This window comes from Pseudophryne corroboree, unplaced genomic scaffold (genome assembly GCF_028390025.1).
Source record: "Pseudophryne corroboree isolate aPseCor3 unplaced genomic scaffold, aPseCor3.hap2 scaffold_2274, whole genome shotgun sequence".
NCBI classification, from domain to species: Eukaryota; Metazoa; Chordata; class Amphibia; order Anura; family Myobatrachidae; genus Pseudophryne; species Pseudophryne corroboree.
In genome coordinates, this window is record NW_026968926.1 from 35,251 (window position 1) to 41,395 (window position 6,145).

Below are 6,145 nucleotides of genomic sequence, written 5' to 3' on the forward strand. Positions count from 1 at the left end.
AGGTCGGAGAAAGAGTGAATAAATCTTCTATAATAATTCGCAAACCCTAAAAAGCGCTGAATTGCTTTTAAGTTGGTGGGTTGCGCCCAACTAAGGATGGCTTGGAGCTTCTTTGGTTCCATACAGAATCCCCGAGGGGAAATAATGTACCCTAAAAAGGATACCTCCGTGACATGAAATTCACACTTCTCCAGCTTGGCATATAGGTGATTTTCACGTAATTTTTTTAGAACCTGACGCACCTGGGTAACATGTTGTTCAATAGAGTCAGAATATATCAAGATATCGTCTAAGTAGACCACTACGAATCTTCCAAGAAAATCACGGAGCACATCGTTAATGAGATCCTGGAAAACTGCCGGAGCGTTAGACAGGCCGAATGGCATAACCAGATACTCATAGTGACCCGACTGAGTACTGAATGCCGTTTTCCACTCATCCCCTGACTTGATTCGGATGAGGTTATACGCTCCTCTCAGGTCAATCTTAGAAAAAATCACAGCCGAACGTAGCTGATCAAAGAGGACAGAAATCAGCGGCAAAGGGTAAGTATTTTTTACTGAGATCTTATTCAAGGCTCTAAAGTCAATGCAAGGTCTGAGTGATCCATCCTTCTTCTCCACAAAGAAGAAGCCTGCACTTAAAGGGGATTTAGATGGCCTGATAAATCCTTTCCCTAGGCTCTCTTTAACATACTCATTCATGGCCACAGTTTCTGGTCCGGACAATGCATATAACCTTCCCTTAGGCAAAGTGGCACCAGGAATTAGCTCAATAGCACAATCATAAGGCCGATGGGGAGGCAGAATGTCCGCATTGCCCTTGGAAAATACATCAACAAAATCCTGGTATTCCACAGGAATGGGTGCGGGAATGATAGCAGCTATTCTGATGGGAAACGTAATACATTCCTTATTACAGATGGTACCCCATTGTGAGATCTCCCCCGACTGCCAATCAATGATGGGATTATGAAAGGCCAGCCAAGGGTGACCCAGAACCACTGGAACTGCTGGGCAATGGGTAAGGAAAAATTCAATTTTTTCGGAATGAAGAGCTCCTACCGAAAGTAGAACAGGGGGTGTACAGAGAGAAATAACCCCATTGGACAAGGGACTCCCATCTAAACCATGCATGGTGATACACCTACCCAAGGCTAACTGAGGAATACCTAAGGCCTTGGCCCACGTTAAGTCCATAAAGTTCCCTGCAGCTCCACTGTCAACAAAAGCCGACACCGAGGAACAGAGGCTGCCAAAGGAAACTTTAGCTGGGACTAACAGTGAATTATTTGAGGAGATAAGCTGCAGACCAAAGTGAACCCCCTCACAATTCACTTGGTCGAGGCGTTTCCCGACTTGTTCGGACAATTACGGGCAAAATGTCCCTTACCCCCACAGTACAGACAAAGACTAGAATTTTGCCTTCTGGTTCTTTCTTCAGGAGACAGCTTGGAGAGACCTATCTGCATGGGCTCCTCTATGTCCACAGGAATGGAAAAAACACAAGGAGTAGACCCGACAGGTGCTCCTTTTTCAGCCCTCCGCTCTCTGAGACGACGATCAATCTTAATAGAAAGCTCCATGAGTTTATCGAGAGTCTCAGGAGCGGGATACTGAAGGAGACTGTCTTTTATAGACTCAGATAAGCCGAGGCGAAACTGACTGCGCAGGGCTGGGTCATTCCATCCACAGTCGTTCGACCAACGGCGAAACTCCGTACAATAAATCTCTGCGGGATTCCTACCCTGTCTGAGAGCACGCAACTGACTCTCGGTGGATGCCTCTCTATCAGGGTCATCATACAATAGCCCTAAAGACCCCAGAAAGGCGTCTACAGACAACAATGCCGGATCCTCTGTTCTTAAACCAAAAGCCCAGGTCTGGGGATCCCCCTGAAGTAAAGAAATAATAATTCCGACCCGCTGAGATTCCGTACCTAAGGAGACTGGTCTTAAACGAAAATAAAGTTTACAAGACTCTTTAAAATTAAAAAAACTGGTTTCTATCCCCAGAAAAACGGTCAGGCAAATGCATTTTCGGTTCAGGAACGACCCTCGGGGAAGTCCGTAACAGATCTTCCTGTGACCTCACCCGAAGGGATAGATCCTGAACCATCTGAGTAAGTTCTTGAATCTGGCTAACTAGAAGCTGGCCAGGATTTGGCCCTACACCAGTGGGATTCATGAGGCCGACAAATCTTCCAAACTGAATAAGGGAAAAAATCAAATCCTGTTTAATTTTAAATTTTAGTCTGGCCGGTAATAATGTTATGATACCAGTACGTCTGACCAGAGGAGATCTTATGACGGAGGTCAGAGTACTGGAAGGGAATGCTGGTTACGGGAGCAGGAAAGCCTAGTAACCCCTGGCGCCCTAACTCCGTTGTCTCGCCCGTGTTATCAGAAATCCCCTGCGAGACTATGGTTGCTTGAGCCCATGGCAGCCGCGTTTGAAGGGCGGATTATGTCTGCCCAACTCCGATGCCCCCTCAGGTCTTAATGGGAGACAAAGGGAAATCCGAGACAGGGTGATAACAAGGGGCCCTCTGACTAAGCATCCAGGCCAGTGGCTACAAGCTAACTAACTTAAACCAGAAGTATGTGCGGACAACCGCCAGGAAAAAGGACAACCAAAAATCCACTAACCCGTACTCCTATCCAGCACCGCTGGATACCAGAGTGGATTTGTGGGAGCGGAATCCTCCGCAAAAGCTCCGAAACACAATATAACCAAATAATAAATAGAAAGCGGTCAAGCCGCAACACACGGCTACGCCGCGACTCACGAACACCACAGGATGTTAAAGGTGCTCGGTCTGGACTCCAGGAAAAGATGACAACTTCCGAGTACTGAACCACTGAGGACAGGAACGACCGGATAGAGCAGGACTGGAAAACTCTCTGCAACAGACACAGCAAACAGGAAGCTATTACCGGCGTCTGTGAGAAGTCCTGAGAGTGCCTTTAATTGGGAGCCCTCCAATCAGGAGCCAGACAGGGTAATTAACAATCATGCCGTGCAGCTGCATGCTGCACGGCCAGGATACCAATGAGGTGATTAATTTAGACCCAGCAACGGGGAACGCGGTCCGACAGTGGCGTCCCCGTTGCTAGGGTCTGTGCGGCTCCGTGCGCCCGGCGTCTAGCGTTGCTAGGGAGCCGGCGGCTGTCCACATGCGGCGTCCCTAGTTGCTAGGCGCCGGGCCGCACTGACGGGCGGACCCTCGGCGCCTAACAGCTACACAGTACTGGCTAACTTTCAGGAACTGACTAACCAACAAAGATTCAGCAGCATCTGCTTAACCTGAGAAGAGGCCTTATAAAGCAGGTGCTGTCCACGCCCCACTCAGACCTCACAGACTGTGAGCACAAAAACCAGCACCGGATCCCCTGCCGTGCACAGAGCCTGTAACCACTGCACAGCAAAAGACCCGAACCGGAGTATCAGCTGCGCTCAGGTTATTCCGCTAGCACTTGTCTCCCGGTTGCCATGACGACGTGGCAGCACAGGGCAAGAGACCCTAACAGTTCCCTACAGGAAAAGGAGGTCTGGAAGGCGAAGGGGCATAGTCAGAAGTCCTCAGGATTCTGGAGAGATGAACAAGGTAAGCCAGGGGCCTCCAGGACGTATCTCCCAAGCCTAGCTGAGGCGGCACATGGTCTGACTTACTTAGGGTAAGGAAGGTAAGTGTAAATTGGTAAGAGCTTATTGGCATGCACCAGGCAAGCAGGAAAGCAATGACCTGTCTTACTTGCATGAGGAAGAACATTTGGTAAGGTAGCACCAACAGAGCCATCCCACACTCCTTCTGCACACAGACCTTTTTCAGTTAATACAAAATCAACTTCATACAGTTAACACCCTGTAGGAATTTTAAATATATATTGGTGTAAACTGTTTTCTCAAACTGTGTAGAGGCATTTCTTGCCACCACAAATACTGCTGTGTTTACCGCAAAGAAAATTGTGCAGAAATTTGTGTGTAGATATGGTATCCTTAGGAGTAGGAGCAGGGGCGGAAGTCCGGGAGGCAGCGGAGTCGGCTGCCGCCGGGCTCCTGACCCGCAGAGGGCGCCTCGCAGTGGCGCCTCTGACATTACACAGATTGACATGCGGACGAGCGCCCGCATGTCAATCTGATGTCTCCCTCCCTGCTGTGTTGGAGGGACATGGAGCGCATCGCGCGTCTCCTGTGTCCCTCCCTGGCTCTCTCCCGGCCGGTCTAAGGAAGTGCCATTCGTGAGCTCTGATTGGCTCACGAACCGGCACTTCCTGTATTAGACCGGCCGGGGGAGAGAGCCAGGGAGGGACACAGGAGACGCGCGATGCGCTCCATGTCCCTCCAACACAAGGGGGGAGCAGGCACTGGGGGCATATACCTGGTACTGGGGGGCATATACCTGGCACTGGGGGGGGGAGGAGACCTGGCACTGGGGGGCATATACATGGCACTGGGGGGCATATACCTGGCACTGGGGGGGAAGACCTGGCACTGGGGGGCATATACCTGGCACTGTGGGGTATATACCTGGCACTGTGGGGTATATACCTGGCACTGTGGGGCATATACCTGGCACTGGGGGGGGAAGACCTGGCACTGGGGGGCATATACCTGGCATTGGGGGGCATATACCTGGCACTGGGGGGCATATACCTGGCACTGGGGGGGGGAGACCTGGCACTGGGGGGCATATACATGGCACTGTGGGGGAAGACCTGGCACTGGGGGGCATATACCTGGCACTGGGGGGGAAGACCTGGCACTGGGGGGCATATACCTGGCACTGTGGGGCATATACCTGGCACTGGGGGGCATATACCTGGCACTGGGGGGGAAGACCTGGCACTGGGACGGGGGGCATATGTGGCACTGGGGAGGGGGGTATATTTGGCACTGGGGGCATATACCTGGCACTGTGGGGGAAGACCTGGCACTGGGGGGCATATACCTGGCACTGGGGGGGGAGACCTGGCACTGGGGCGGGGGGCATATGTGGCACTGGGGAGGGGGGTATATTTGGCACTGGGGGCATATACCTGGCACAGTGGGGGAAGATCTGGCACTGGGGGCATATGGGGGAAGATCTGGCACTGGGGGCATATACCTGGCACTGGGCGCATATACCTGGCCCTGTGGGGGAATATCTGGCACTGGGGGCATATACCTGGCCCTGTGGGGGAATATCTGGCACTGGGGGCATATACCTGGCACTGGGCGCATATACCTGGCCCTGTGGGGGAATATCTGGCACTGGGGGCATATACCCGGCACTGTGGGGGGAATATCTGGCACTGGGGGCATACACCTGGCACTGTGGGGGAATATCTGGCACTGGGGGCATATACCTGGCCCTGTGGGGGAATATCTGGCATTGGGGGCATATGCCTGGCACTGTGGAGAAATATCTGGCACTGGGGGCATATAGCTGGCACTGAGGGGGCATAGGTGGCACTGTGGTGGAATATTTGGCACTGTGGGGGAGCAGGCACTGAGGGGGCATATGTGGCACTGGGGGGGTATATTTGGCACTGGGGGCATGTACCTGGCACTGGAGGCATATACCTGACACTGTGGGGGAATATCTGGCACTGGGTGCATATACCTGGCACTGTGGGGGAATATCTGGCACTGAGGGCATATGTGGCACTGGGAGCACGGCCCTAGCAACACGCACTACCCCCTAGCAATGAGCATGACACCCAGTGCATGAACCCCCTGGCAACGAGCATGACACCCTGAGCATGAAACCCCTGGCACCGTGCATGGAACCGCTGGCAACGAGCATGACACCCAGTGCATGAAACCCCTGGCAACGAGCATGACACCCTGAGCATGAAAACCCCTGGCACCGTGCATGGAACCAAGAGCATGAAACCGCTGGCAACGAACATGACACCCAGTGCATGAAACCCCTGGCAACGAGCATGACAACCTGAGCATGAAAACCCCTGGCACCGTGCATGGAACCAAGAGCATGAAACCCCTGGCAACGAGCAGGTAATTTAAAAGTAATTAGAAGCCTTACTGTAGAACTTAATGTATAATGGGCATTACGGTGTGTGGCATAATGTATCACGGACATTGCGGTGTGTGTCATAATGTGTCGGGCATTACGGTGTATGGTATACTATATCGCGGGCATT